The following is a 15,467-nucleotide window of genomic DNA, read 5'->3' on the forward strand; positions in this document are numbered from 1 at the left end:
CACAGTGATAGAGGAGTTTCTAGACATGATGTGCAGTCAGCGAATATGATTAGCAGGCAGCTTATGCCATTCTTGCACTGGGCCTTGCCTGCCCACCCCACCCCCGGCTATGATGCTGCTTCAGTTAGGGTACAGGTACTGATCCACCTGTGTAGAGGGGGCAGGTATAAAATCTGAACCTTGGCGTGCTGGGAGAGAGTGTGATCTGCTGGCCGTTTGCTTTAGGATCAGCATGGGATAGGGTTTTTCCACCTGATATTTTCTAGGGCAGTAAGGGGCTGGCATGGAGAGTCAAATTCCTGCCACATATAGTGGCAGAAGTAGGGGGATGTCTTCTCCCGCTGGTGGTGTGGGGCATTATGGGGCTCTCTGCAGTGACTATATTGGTGTAGGTTTTGAATCTGAGCCCAGTTAGGAGGATGGGGAGGTGAATCCTTTCTAAAGGCATGTTTCCAAGGGGGCTGTTTCTGCTGGGACACTATACAGATTGCAAGAAAAAAAATCCATCTTTGCGACTGTGACTCTCTTGGGGGCACAGCCCAGCCCCTATGTTCCTCGGCATGTGATGGCCTTCCACATGGTTGTGAAGAGTTGAAGCGATGCCTACAGGACAGTAGCATTTTTTTTTCACTTTGTGCCTCTAGCTTGGACCCTCAATATGGGGTCTAAAGTGGATCAAGGCCTCTGTAGAGTCATGGTGGGTGGGCGGCCCACAGAATCCTCTTTTCAGTGTAGGTGGCTCCTTCAGGGGCTGTGCAAGTGGCATCGCCAAGGATGAACGGTGATTGTTGGGCTTCCCTCCCTCCCATTGGCAAATGACATGGGATGTGGCACCATTTATTCACCAAAGGATGATTTTAGTAAGCTAGCTATTTTATTTACATTATGTCCCAGCTATGCTGGGAAAAGAAAACAGCACACCCATCCATGTCTGCATATATGTCATATATAGCATTTCCCACAGTATTTTAAAATTGGAGACATGCGTACAAGGAAGGGTAGCAACCATTTTGGAACATCAGGTGTACTTAATAGTAAATCTAGTCTGCCATAATAAATGAGGACATCCTACGTCAATTTAATTTCATTCATTTTGTTTGATTTGTGTTTCACATTTTGGGCACTTAGGGGCTGATTATAGTCAGGTACAGCAAGTACTGTATACCTATAAGAGCAGCTATTTCAGCTTGACACACCCGGTAAGAAAGGGGAACAGATGGGTGGATAATCCCATCTGTTCAAAAAGAAAATGTATAATAATATAATAATTTCTTGCTCCTTTAATTGCTCTTAGAGAATGTAGAGTAGAATCCATCTCAATTGCCCAGCAAAAGTTTTGAAGTACAAGCTGTTCATTAAGTCTCCTCCTCCAGCTGTTTGTTCTGCTGTCTCATGCTGATCATTTGCACTGGCACACATAGCTGGCCATGTTTTATATACAACTTTCATACATAGTAACATAGTATAGATGGCAGATAAAGAACAAATGGTCCATCCAGTCTGACCAACAAGCTACTGCCACTTCATGCAGGTTATCCTCATGCCTTATATTAAGGGTAGTAACTGCCACCCCGTGCAGGTTATCCCCGTGCCTTATATTAAGGATAGTAACTGCCACCCCGTGCGGGTTATCCCCGTGCCTTATATTAAGGGTAGTAACAGCCACCCCGTGCGGGTTAACCCCGTGCCTTATATTAAGGGTAGTAACTGCCACCCCGTGCGGGTTATCCCCGAGCCTTATATTAAGGGTAGTAACTGCCACCCCGTGCGGGTTATCCCCGTGCCTTATATTAAGGGTAGTAACTGCCACCCCGTGCGGGTTATCCCCGTGCCTTATATTAAGGGTAGTAACTGCCACCCCGTGCGGGTTATCCCAGTGCCTTATATTAAGGGTAGTAACTGCCACCCCGTGCGGGTTATCCCCGTGCCTTATATTAAGACTGGTAACTGCCACCCCGTGCGGGTTATCCCCGTGCCTTATATTAAGGGTAGTAACTGCCACCCCGTGCGGGTTATCCCCGTGCCTTATATTAAGGGTAGTAACTGCCACCCCGTGCGGGTTATCCCCGTGCCTTATATTAAGGGTAGTAACTGCCACCCCGTGCGGGTTATCCCCGTGCCTTATATTAAGGGTAGTAACTGCCACCCCGTGCGGGTTATTCCAGTGCCTTATATTAAGGGTTGTAACTGCCACCCCGTGCGGGTTATCCCCGTGCCTTATATTAAGACTGGTAACTGCCACCCCGTACGGGTTATCCCCGTGCCTTATATTAAGGGTAGTAACTGCCACCCCGTGCGGGTTATCCCCGTGCCTTATATTAAGGGTAGTAACTGCCACCCCGTGCGGGTTATCCCCGTGCCTTATATTAAGGGTAGTAACTGCCACCCCGTGCGGGTTATCCCCGTGCCTTATATTAAGGATAGTAACTGCCACCCCGTGCGGGTTATCCCCGTGCCTTATATTAAGGGTAGTAACTGCCACCCCGTGCGGGTTATCCCAGTGCCTTATATTAAGGGTAGTAACTGCCACCCCGTGCGGGTTATCCCCGTGCCTTATATTAAGGGTAGTAACTGCCACCCCGTGCGGGTTATCCCCGTGCCTTATATTAAGCGTAGTAACTGCCACCCCGTGCGGGTTATCCCCGTGCCTTATATTAAGGGTAGTAACTGCCACCCCGTGCGGGTTATCCCCGTGCCATATATTAAGGGTAGGAACTGCCACCCTGTGCGGGTTATCCTCGTGCCTTATATTAAGGATAGTAATTGCCACCCTTTGCAGGTTATCCCCATGCCTTCTTTAAAAGGTAGTTACTGCAATTATGAACAGATTAATCCCCTTACTCCCCTTTTTTCATTTCAAACATCTCATATTTAATGATCCACAGTATCTATCCCAAGCCATTTTGAAGTCATTTACGGATTTCATCCTTTACCACCTTTTCTGGGGAGGGAATTCCAGGCATCCACTATCTTTTCCATGAAGCAATATTTCCTGAAATTGGTTGTGAGATGTCACCCCCTGTAATTTTATTTCGTGAAACTACCAGGGGGGACATATTGGTTATGATTGCAGCAATGTAACTGCCAGTGTTGGAGAGGCATGGACGTTCCTGAATGGAAGTTCCTATCTTCTGGGGCATGGTTTTCTTCGAGGGCTGGTACCGCGAAAACCATATTTAGTTGGGGGGGTCTGTTGTGACCATCTCCAAGAGATCAAGTGCCAGGGAAAGTCACCAGAGACCAATGTTAAGATATAGACTAGCCTCAGTATCTCACTGCGACAGGAGTCACCAGCAGTGGCACCAAAAAAGGGCCTGAGTTCAGAGAACAGCACCACCTTATATTTCCCGCCTTGAGTTTCTTTTTCAGTGCTTTCAGCCTTTGTTTTATACCCAGGCTGAAGGAGACAGGGCTAATGCACAGTGAGCCTAGCATGTGGGCTCAGTTTTGAGCTCTGGCAGTCATATGCACCATCCAAGGTAAATAACCGAGCACTAGTTGAGCCCCCTTCATCCACTCTGATTGTTGCAGGTGGAATTCCCCTCACGTACGATAACAGCATGGATCTCTTTTCAGTTTGAGATCTTAGCAGGTGCTTGTGACTTGGATTTGCCACTGTTGGAGGTGGGATGATGGGCTTGGTGGGCAATTGGTCTGACCCATTACAACAATTCTTATGTTCTTGGATTCTTATATGGACCTATTATTTTCAGTTGCTGGCATTGGTGTACATACATTCTAAGTATATTGAGTTATATTTCTATGCACCCACAGCCTGATTATTTTCAAATGTTACAGGCAGTTTGGAGTCATTCTGTCTGGATGCCTGGTATTTTAGCATGCTGTGAATTTTATCTGTAGACCCTGTATTTAAATGCTCCACAACCCTTTACCTTAGAGATGTATAGTGTTGTAAATGATCTCTAAATTGGATGCATTGAGACAAGAAATAAATACAAAGCAGTCTGTGGATCCGCATTTCAATGGTATTAAACTATATTTTAATTCAGGCAGTTGTTCTTGGCTCCCATTCTTCGATGGAGAATTTAATATTGGATCGTATGTTCCAAGTAAGAATATTCTCAGTGCAGTTTTCCCTGGGGCATGCTCTACCTATTTCAGCTGGGCTGGTATTTGCAGTGAAGGAAGTCAGCGATGTTATGGCTTGTCAGGTGGGTAGCAGACAGTTTACAAATTGTTCGGAAATGTTACTTGCTCATCTTTTATTGAGCATTCTGTATGGCCCCAGCATTAGCTCTGACAAGCTGTCCTTTCCACATTACTGAACACAGTTATATTTGCCAGGCCAACTTTATCTCTCTGGAACAACAACTGGCAGCTCAATTTGTGGCAGGGACATTCAATAACTCAAGTGGTGGCAGCGCTACCTGCTCATCATTGGCAATTATTATGGTGGGTAATTTTTCAGATATGATCAGCTATGCTTTCCTGGTGTTGTGGTTGGTGCACGCTTTAGGGGAATCTGGTGAAGCAACAAAGTCATCCTGTGGATGTGTTACCATCTGCTGAAGGTACGCCATCCCGCTGTTTTCTAGTATAGCTTTAGTATGTTGGCCTCATTTCTGGTGCCTACTCTTTTCCTGTGTTGTTTCCAATTTTCTTCCTCACAGGACAGATTAAGACATACTACTCTGCTGCAACAATATTTCTCAGGTCAAAACATCTGCATTTCCTGTAACAATTTTTGCTTATTGTTATGATTCTCTCAGCCAATGATCAATCACCATTGGACTTCCTGATTGGGTAGTTCCATGGGTACCCTTCCAGCCCTGGCACGTCAGCATCTTCCATATGTCATCATTTTCTTTTCTTTAGCAGTTCATGTGTGGCATTCAGGAACCGATCATATGATACAATGTGGCAGGTATTCAGACAGCACATACATGTCCGATCATACATTTACAATATTATGCAATTTGCGGTCAGCTTTTGATCAGCAAATTATTTATTGCACTTGGGGCATTTGGTCTTCAGGTGTCCATATTATTACTGTTTGCAGTTCCTGGTGAATTGACCAGCTACATTATCTATCCTATCGTCAGTGGCGTACTAACGGGGGGGCACAGGGGTGTGGTCTGCACCGGGTGATCTCCAGGAGTGGGGTGCCAGCCAGGAAGAAGGTCGGCAACTTAGAGTATAGCCTATCCCACTCGTGGCTAAAGAAGGAGGCCCCAGTGGACCGTGAACAGAGTCCATCCCACTCATGGCTGAAGACAAGGGAGGCACCGGTAGGCTGCAAGTGGAGCCCATCATGCTCGGGGCTGAAGATAAAGGAGGCCCCTGGGCTGCGAGCGGAGTCCACCCTGCTCACAGCTAAAGATGAGGGAAGCACTGGAAGATTGTGGCCAAAGAGCAGTTAACAGCTGATACCGACGCGGCCTGTGAGTGTGAGGGTGCACAGAATGATAGGCACAGACGTATGTCTGTGTGATTTGGAGCCTGTGTGCTTGAGTGAGGGTGCATGTTTGTGAGTGAGAGGGAGCCCCATCTGAAAGGACTTAACTAGGAGAGAGAGAACCTATGTGCAGGGGTGTATGAGTGTGCAAGAGAGTTATCCAAAGAGAGGTGGAGCCTATGTGAAGAGGGAGAAGTGTGTGCAATAGAGAGAGGGAGTCTATGTGTGGGTATATGTGTGTGTGTGTGTGTGTGTGCAAGAGAGAGGGTGCCTGTGTGAGTGGGGGTGTATATGTGAGAGAAAGAGGGGCCTGTTTGAGGGTTTGTGTGTGTGTGTGTGTGTGTGTGTGATAGAGAGAGCCTGTGTAAAGGGATGTATATGTGTGAGGGAGAGACAAATGGAGGGACCCTGTGTGCAAGGATATGTGAAAGTGTGTGCAAGAAAGAGAGGGAGCCTATGTGAGGGAGAGGGGAACCAGAGATCACTGGGGGGGGGGGGGAAGGGAACGGAGAAGTGAACCTTGGGGGGAGGGTGCCAAAGGAGGTATCTACCCCGGGTTGCAAATACTTTAGGTATGCACTGCCTATCATGCTGCATACTATTATGACTCCCTGTTAGGCAGCTATTCCTACAGATGAAGTCAGTGAAGCACTAACTGATCAGGTGTCATTGCTGATAGCATTTTTACCTGGTCAAACCAGTATAGATATTACATGACTGCTACTGGTAGCAGCTCTTTTGTAATTTCTCTTCCACCTGCTGTTTCCATAACTGATGAAATTGATTGCCAGGCACAACAGTTCTTTGAATGTTCATCTGGGGGCCATTAGAGATTGCAAAGTATTAGTGCTATCTTGTGGTTAATCCCCTCATTCTGGCAGATGAATGCAAATATGAATTGTATGCACCTCCATGCTAGTTCATAGTGTATGGAGGTAAGCTTTAGATATCACCAAAGGTAATATGGTGAGCACAGAATCTCGCCAAGTGCATTGATGTGACTACAAGTCCTCTGCAAGATCCCATGGCTCTTCCAGTCTTGCTCTTTGATAGCTATTACTAATTTCTTACTGCAAGGTCTGTGGACCCAATGCTATGCAATTTGGCAGATATATTCTTGTAAATCACTCAATTTGTGTGGGCATTTCATCCCCTTTAGGCTAAGTTCCCATTACTTACTTTACAGTTTTATTTTGCATCTCAGATGGGCTATGGCATCCTCTTCACAGAACCTGGTTTCCCACCATGCATTTTAGGTTCTCTGAAGGATATCAGAGCTTTTCCCATGTGGCTTTAGCAAACTTGCACTTAAAGATAAACCCATCATTTTATCTGTTTTCTTCGTGGTCTCCATAGTGCATGCATTTCAGCTCAAGTTCATTTCAACCCCTTGGTGGCATGTGCTAATCAGCTATGTTGGTAGAAATGTGCTTAATGGATCCTTTATGGGAGAGGCAATTCACGGATACCATATACCTCTTGATTATTACTGCATGCAGCACTTCCTGTGTAATACACCCCTTGGGTTTTGGGAGGGATCCTGGACAGGCGCTTAGCAATATAAAGTAGGGATGTGCAGCAGAGACGGATTTATCCCATTCGGTATTCATTAGAGATGTGAATCGTTTTTTGACGATTTAAAATATCGTCCGATATATTTTAAATCGTCAAAAATCGTTAGGGCCACGATACAATACCAATTCCCCCGATTTATTGTCAAAAAATCGTAAATCGGGGGAAGGGGGAGGGCAGGAAAACCGGCACACTAAAACCCCCTAAAACCCACCCCCGACCCTTTAAATTAAATCCCCCACCCTCCCGAACCCCCCCCAAATGCATTAAATTACCTGGGAGTCCTCCGTAGTGGCAGTCCGTGGCTAAATCGGGGGAAGGGGGAGAGCACGAAAACCGGCACACTAGATCGTGAGGTCTTCAGCCGGCGCCATTTTTCAAAATCTTGCGAGGGTTCCGGACCTCGCTGAACGACCTCCTGCAGTCGATCTCCTGCCGGCGCCATTTTCCGTACGGACAATGGCGCCGGCCATACGCGTATGGCCGGCGCCATTTTTCGTACGGAAAACGATTCGAGGCAGGAAATCGCTCCTTGACCCCCGCTGGACCTCCAGGAACTTTTGGCCAGCTTGGGGGGGCCTCCTGACCCCCACAAGACTTGCCAAAAGTCCAGCGGGGGTCCTGAACGACCTCTTGCATCAAATCGTTTTCATCTATGGCCGCCGCCATTTTGCGGCGGCCATTTTGAAAAATGGCGCCGGCTGAAGACCTCATGATCTAGTGTGCCGGTTTTCGTGCTCTCCCCCTTCAAATGGTAGGAGCAATGGACGGCCGGCGCCAGATACAGGCCACTGCTGGACCACCAGGGATTTTTGACGTCTTGGAGGGGACTCCTGACACCCCCCTGACAACCCCAAGACACCCCCAAGACTTTCCAAAAGTCCCTGGTGGTCCAGCGGTGGTCCTGGAGTGATCTCCTGCACTCGGGCCGTCGGCTGTCGGTATTCAAAATGGCGCCGATAGACTTTTCCCTTACTATGTCACAGGAGCTACCGGTGCCATTGGTCGGCCCCTGTCACATGGTAGGAGCACAAGATGGTGCTGGCCATCCGTTGCTCCTACCATGTGACAGAGACTGACCAATGGCACCGGTATCCCCTGTGACATAGTGAGGGCAAAGGCTATAGGCGCCATTTTGAATACCGGCAGCTGACAGCCCGAGTGCAGGAGATAGCACCATGACCCCCGCTGGACCACCAGGGACTTTTGGTAAGTCTTGGGGGGGGGGGTCAGGAGGGTGGGGGGTTTATTCATTAGATACGTTGTATTCGTGGGGGTTCGCCATATGTTTTGTGACCCCACAAATACAACGAATAGGGACATATACATTGCGGATTGCCAATACGTCGAAAACGAATGCACATCCCTAATATACAGCTAAGATAGTATTCCTGAATGGAGGCATCAGCATCTCTTGGTGTCCACCTGCAATTATCCTCCTTTGGTTTCAAAATGTCTGTGCTATTTCTGCAGTATTATGGCAATAGATGTTACGATTACCAAATGATAATCACATGTGTTGGAGCTAATATGCAGCTTTCTCTCCTTTTGTTTTGCCATCTCAACAGCAATGTGAAGTAACAGCATTATTATGGCTTCCCAAGTTGTTGACCAAGAGCTTCATTGGGCTTTACAGCTTTAGGCAGCGTTATTGATTTTATGATATGGCCACAGCTAGGTTAGTAGGGTGTCCATGGCAAGTGAGATGTCACTACAGTGGGGCTTGTGGTAGTGGCGGTGGGAGCGGTTGACTAAGTCCTGGGGTGCACGGCATGTGCAATGTTTGAAATCTGGCCAGACAGAGAATAACAGGTAATGTGGTATTCTGTTTCTATATTGCATCAGTGGGTGAGAAGAATTGTCTGTCAAGTCTTCAGCTTTGATTGCTGTGATTGGCCTGTGCAAATCCAAGACATTTTGTTGGCATGCTTAATGAATGAACCCTGCTCTTTTACAGACCAGAGCTTTGTTGCAGCACAGAGAACTTCGTTGGTGAACAAGGATCAAATTGTAGGATAATGTGAGGGGTGAGGCTTTGACAGCCCTGTGTCCCCCAATGGCATTATATTGCTGTAGCTTAATCACATGGTACATTTAGGGGTAGATTTTAAAAGGTGATTGCAAATGGACAGGCCGATTTTATAATATGCGCACCCGGAGTGCACAAGGGGGTGGTAGATTTTTGCAAACCTCATGTGGCAACGCATTTTGGCCTTCCCCAGGACCCTCCCAGTCTGCACCAATTAAGGAGTGGACTGGGAGGGAACTTCCTACCCTCTACCTCACCTTCCCTGCCCTTTCCCTCTCCTCCCCATCCCCTAAATGCTAGACTTTTTTTTTTTTAACCTTGTTTCAGCAACTTACTTCACTCCCGAGCTGAAATAAATTGCGCACACCAGGAGCCAGGTCCCGCACTGATGCTTATACCCGCCTTTATGCATGTAGCCTGGCCTTTTTGGAAATAGGCTCAGCACACGCAAGGCCCGGCCACACGCATAACAGCCGATTTTACGCATGCGGCTTTTTAAAAATCTACCCTTTAGTGAATTGAAATTTAGCAGGTGAGGGCGTATTCACCCTGGGGATTGAGAATATGTTAGTAATTAGTAATTGATGCTTAGTAATTTTATTTGTATTTGTATTTATTGAACTATGCTGCAGTCATATCTTTCAATAAAGATCATCTTTGTGCATTTTGGTGTGACACAGTTGTCTCTTACAAAGGCATGAGGACCAGTTGGGTTTGGGGGGGGTGGGGTAATGGTTGTGGGGTAGATAGGTGAGAGGAGGTGGTTGTCCGCACCTGAGATGATTGTGTACATGTATATTTTAAAAGTTGGATGCAAACTAACAGTGCTATTTGCCTGAATAAATTCAAATTTATCTGGCTAAATCTTGAAATTGGCATTTATTGGGCCAATTCTGAGTTATCTAGCTTAGTAGCAGCTGCTACTTAGCAGGATAAGACTTAAAACGCTACTTATCCAGTTGTCAGATAGCAAAATAAGTTTAAAAAGTGCTACTATCTGATTTAGCTGGATAAGTAGCACTTTTTAGACTCATCCAGCTATCTGACTTAGCTGCGTATGTACCATTTTAAGTTGTACCTGGATAAGTGCCACCACTTATCTGGGTAACTCAGAACTTGTCTAGATAAGTAAAATAATGTATTCACTCATTATTTTTACATGCACACATTTTTCCAGGTATATTTATGCATATTTTATATATCTGCATATATTGTATATGCACAAGCTATAAAATACTAGATTTCCATATGCCTATATACATGTGTATGTGGGCTCACATGCATGCATGTTTTAATGTTATCCTCTAAGGCAGTGGTTGTTAATCTTTTTTCTGTTGGGACACACCTGACAGATGGTTCTCACATGCATGACACACTGAATACATGACTGCCATGGGGCTAAAAATAAACATACACTCTACATTCCCAGGAACCCCTGACCCCCAACAATGGGTGCAGAGCTGAAATAGGATATTCCCTGTAAACCTCACCATACAAAAATGATATTCTGGTGTCATGTCAGGAACGGCATCACAAACTCTCCCTACTACCAGGCACAATAGCCATTCTTATCAAAAGAAAGCAGTTCACCAACATTTGAGAAAACACAACAAATAAAACTGATACAATCACCTACATGCTTTTAAATTACCTCATCTCATTCACACACACAGAATCAACCTTCAACAAGTACAGAAAGACTACAAATTACAAATATGGAGACAGATACTGGAATGAAAACCCAAAAAAGCAACTCTGCATGCAGTGAAAACCTGAAGAAATGGAAACAGAAATATAGTACCTAACACTCTCCTAGGATCTGCAATAATGCACACAAACTAATCTGTACAAAGTTACACCTGTATTATGGAACACACTCGAACAGTAACTATTAGGAAGTGCTAGGAGAGCGGTTCCACTTTCCAGGGGTTTGTGTGCTCTTGGGCCATGGCTCGACCCCAGAGGAACTCCGAAGAGGTGCCAAGGTAGGCGAGGCATGCCCGAGCATGGGCTGGACAGGAGCAAGGCTGAACTGAAGACAGTCGATGGAATCTGGAGTAGGGACAAGGCTGGAACAAAGACAAGGATGACTGAAGATACTGACTCTCCACCGGACCTGCGCGCTTCGGAAAGAGCAACAACACAATGGTGGTCTTATGAACAGTCCTCTGACTGTTCCAAGCCCTTTTGGACCTGCTGTTGCGTAACGGCAAGAAGCGGCAGGCTGGTCGGAGGTCAGGGGAAATGAAGACTGGAACATGAAGATTCAGATGAAGACTCAGGCGAAGACGTAGTTACTTGGACGAAGACAGGTGAAGACATAGGTACTTGGACGAAGACTGAAGACAAGTTACGGTAGATGAGGAGTCAGGAGCGAGGTTCTGTAGACAAGGAATCAGGAGCGAGAGCTGGGATGAGACTGCGACGCAATGCACCCTACACAGCCCACCCACGGGGCTGGTCGCGGACCACGCTGGTACCGATGGAGACTCTAGACGAGATAGTGGAATAACTGAGAAGAGCATGTTGTAGAAAATGTAGAGGCCTGCACCGGGGCGCGCCCTCACAGCTGCAAGTGGCTGGACGCAGACCATGCTGGTACGGTACAGGTTCTGGCAGAGTCTTTAGCATGGACAGAGCAGGCACAAGGAATCCGAGGGCCAGCAAAGTTCAAGACACAGGACTCAGACAGGACTTGGCTTCAAGCAAGGATTACCCTGCGGAGGCTTGAGCTGCGGTAGTGAGGAAGGCATTGTACCATGAAGCGCCCTACCAGCCCACCCATGGGGCTGGTCATGGACCACGACATGGCACGCCAGGAAAGGAGACAATGAGGAACCAGGGGTTCAGGACATCAGGACTGGATCACGGACATCAGGAACAGGAGACGGACATCAGGACTGGATCACGGACATCAGGACTGGATCAGGGACATCAGGAATTGGAAGACAGACATCAAGACTAACCGTGGATATCATGAGCGGAAGACAGACATCTGGACTGGATCAAGGACATCAGGACAAGACAAGGAGCTCCAATGAAGAACAGGAAACACAGGCCCTTGAAGAAGCGATGGAACAGCGAGACTCCTGGAGCGAAGGACAGGAAGATACCAGGAGCATCTAACTCCTTACGAAGGCAAATCTTGAATGAATGCTGGGCCCTTTTGAAGGGCTGAAGAGGACTATGCCCGGGGAGGACCTTGCAGGGGCCACACCTGGCTGGCCCTTTAAATACAGTGGAGAGGCGTGCGCCCACACCTTAGGAGATCCAGGAGAAGAGAGGGCAGGCTAGGGACATCCCCAGACACATGGAGACCCCAGGTTGAATAAGGCAGGCAGCGGGAGCAGCCCTGCCGTGGAGCTGGAGGAAGGCAGGCTACAGGAGCGGCTTCCTGCCGTGAAGACAGCAGCAGGCACCAGCAGGGACGGCCTCCCTGCTGGGAAAGGACCCCAGCAGCGGCAGGGACGGCCTCTCTGCTGTCCGAGGACCTCAGGAGTGGTTCCAGCCACGAAGAGGAACAGTCGGCACAGCAGGAGCAGCAGCGGCGTCTCTAGCTGCTTGGGAGGGCTCCTGATGGCTAACCCTGCCGCGCAAGGCAGAAGGCGGCCGTAGAGGAGCCAGGGGACGATGGCACGACTGGCGTGAAGAAGGCAACGCCAGCGGCCCGACTGGCCGTGAAGGTAGGGGACCTGCCTGCACTCATTGCGGGCAGGTCCACAACAGTACCCTGTCCTCAAAGACCCCCTCCCCAAGCCTCTTCTCAACAGCTTTGAGAGAAGAAGGTATTCCACATACCATCAGGGGGCAATCAAGGCTCCAAGGGCAGAAGCTGGAACTTCTTGGCAAGGAACTGTAGCGAGAAAAATACTTGAGCAGAAGACAGGACAGAAGTGGTCAAGGTCCAGACAAGAAGAACACAGAACATGGAATGCTGAAGGCGCAGGTCTGGCAAAGTGCAGGGATGCAGAACCGCAAGGTGGCATCTGGGATCTATAATCAAGGTGGTAGAGGTTAAGGCTTCCTTCTTGGCTTGGAAGGGCAGGATATGAAACTGAAGCTGTAGCAGAAGACAAGGTAACCAGGCATTGAAAGAAGCTGATTTGAAGGTCCCAGAGAACTAGTACTCCAGCGATTCTATGTGGAAGAAGCTGAAAACATGGAGTCTAAATAACAGCTCAGGATGCATCGAGTAGTCGTCTTGGTATCTTTACAAGATGGAAGGCACCCCATAGTTGTTCAAGGTTGGAATTTGAAGTATGGTAAAGCACTCCATGTTGGACACCAACCAATGGATCAAGAGTCAGAGCTTAGGGATTCTGGTGACCGGGTGATTTGGCAGTAGTTAAAGATGACAGGTAGAATGCTTAGTCACTTGCTGGTGGTCACGGACTGGAATTATACTTAGCAAGGAACGTAGGGTGAAGTCCTCTTGTTGGTAGTTGGATTCCATCCTATAGATGTATTGACGTTGTTCAGACTCACTTGAACTGGCAATGTAAGTCAATGATGGTGAGAAGTAAGTTAAAGCAGAACGGAAGTATTGCAGGTGTAGCCTTCTTGTAATTTAATTTCCTTTAGGGAAGGGTAGAATTTTGTGATGTTTGGCAAGTTGGCACTCGAGCTTTAGTGGTCCTTGACTGATGGTAGAGAGGCCCGATGCCAAGGAGACAGGAGAGGACCCAGGCAAGGAAGGCAAACAGAAGACGGATGATGGACTTGGTAGAAGATGGATGTTCTCTGGATTACTTGAGAGCAAGCCAGGAGTTGATGTACTTGTAAAGACACACTTGGAGAGGCACCTTTCTTGGATGATGAAGCTTGCAGTGGATTCCAGAGAAGAGGTCTCCAATTGCTTTGCTGGTGCGAACGTTGAAAGCTAGGAATCTCAGAAAAGGATTGCTGATCTTGAGCTCGGGATGGTAAGCGAGGCTTGGAATCTGGTAACTGGAAGAACTGAAGAAGCTGAGCCGGACGAGTGAAGAAACTCACTGGTTCAACTCGAGGAAGAGAAGAAGGAAGATCCAGACTCCATTTGAGGAATGACAACACATGGGGTGCAGGCGCCTCCTGCAGGTCATCTGGAAAGAAGTACCATGGCTGGTGAGTTGATAACCAAGAAGAGTGTAGGCTTCCTTTGTAAGACGGTGAACTTGTTGGATGAGATGCAGAGGATTTCCAGCAAGATAAGCTCTATGAAGAAAAATAACAGGCAAAAAAGCATAGAGCATACAGACACACACACATACAATTAGCAAATTTGAAAAAGAGAAAAAAATGCAGAAACATCTACTTTAGCTCTACCTCTGATCTATAAGCCCAATAAATGGGAAGGGCAAATAATAAAGAGAAGACAGAAGTATGATATAAGAAAGAAGCCATATATACTAAAAAATAAACACCAATGGATTGACTTGTTACAATTGCTGGCTTATAGGGGCAGCCTGCGAGCCGGTTCATTCACCCCTCGATGCTCGGCCATAAAGCCCCACCTCTCCGAGTGGCCCAAAAGCACAATCAGGCCACTTGGCCAGAGACACTTATCACTGTCAACTGCAAGGCTTCCACTAGGTGTGCAGCCCATTGCCAACACTTAAAGGCCCTGCAGTGGGAACAGTGCAGGCCTACACCTCCAGATGATGCTGCACAGCCAGGTATTTAAACACCAACCATGCAACACATCAGTGCCTCCACAATGGGTCATCTCTCTTGAGAATACAGGTTGCTGCTTTCTCATCTTCAGCCTCATCCAGTCTTGTTTTTTGCTTTCAGCCTATCCAGACTTGTCCTTTGTCTTCAGCCTTGCCTAGTTTGACATTGTTTTCCCGCCTTGTCTTCATTTTTCTTCTCTCAGCCCGCCTGGTCTCAGATTGATTCTCAGAACTGACCTTAACCTGTGATCTGACCATCATTGCTTGCTGCTTGCCTTGAGCACAGTTTGACTACCGACCATCATTGCTTGCCGCTTGCCTTGACCACAGCCTGACATTGGAATACCTCTTAAGCTTACACATCAGAGACTGCCAGCTAAGACCTGACTCTGGAAACCAAAGGCTCAACCCAAGGAGAAATGGATTGGTAAAGAGGATGCTACACTCAGTCTGTGCTGTCTACTCTGACAGTTAGTGGTGAGGACCCACAAGGACTCCCCTGTAGGCTGCGTCAACCTCACCTCAACACAAGAGTAAACAACTCTAACAGTTTTCTGAGGCCATGGACCTGGCAGCTCAGGCAATACTCTCAAGCAATACCAGGCCTGGTACAGCATCTACAGGAATGGCATCAGGTACTCAACCAAGTTACAACAGTCCTGGAAAATTAGACCTCACAGTGGACACTCTGAGGCATAAACCTGCACCAACACCAACTATTCCTCCACCTCAGTTGCCATCTGCCTCTGCCAGATCTTTACTGCAATTAATGCCACTCCCGTGTTTTATGGTGGATGCC

The 15,467-nt window shown here is 47.4% G+C and overlaps 1 protein-coding gene across 1 annotated transcript in view; it reads left to right on the forward strand.

Moving 5' to 3' along the window:
- The window catches only part of ARHGAP15 (Rho GTPase activating protein 15), a 1,536,288-nt gene that overhangs the window by 696,732 nt on the left and 824,089 nt on the right, over positions 1-15,467 (forward strand). The window lies entirely within an intron of this gene.

This window comes from Rhinatrema bivittatum, chromosome 6 (assembly GCF_901001135.1).
Source record: "Rhinatrema bivittatum chromosome 6, aRhiBiv1.1, whole genome shotgun sequence".
Lineage (NCBI taxonomy): Eukaryota > Metazoa > Chordata > Amphibia > Gymnophiona > Rhinatrematidae > Rhinatrema > Rhinatrema bivittatum.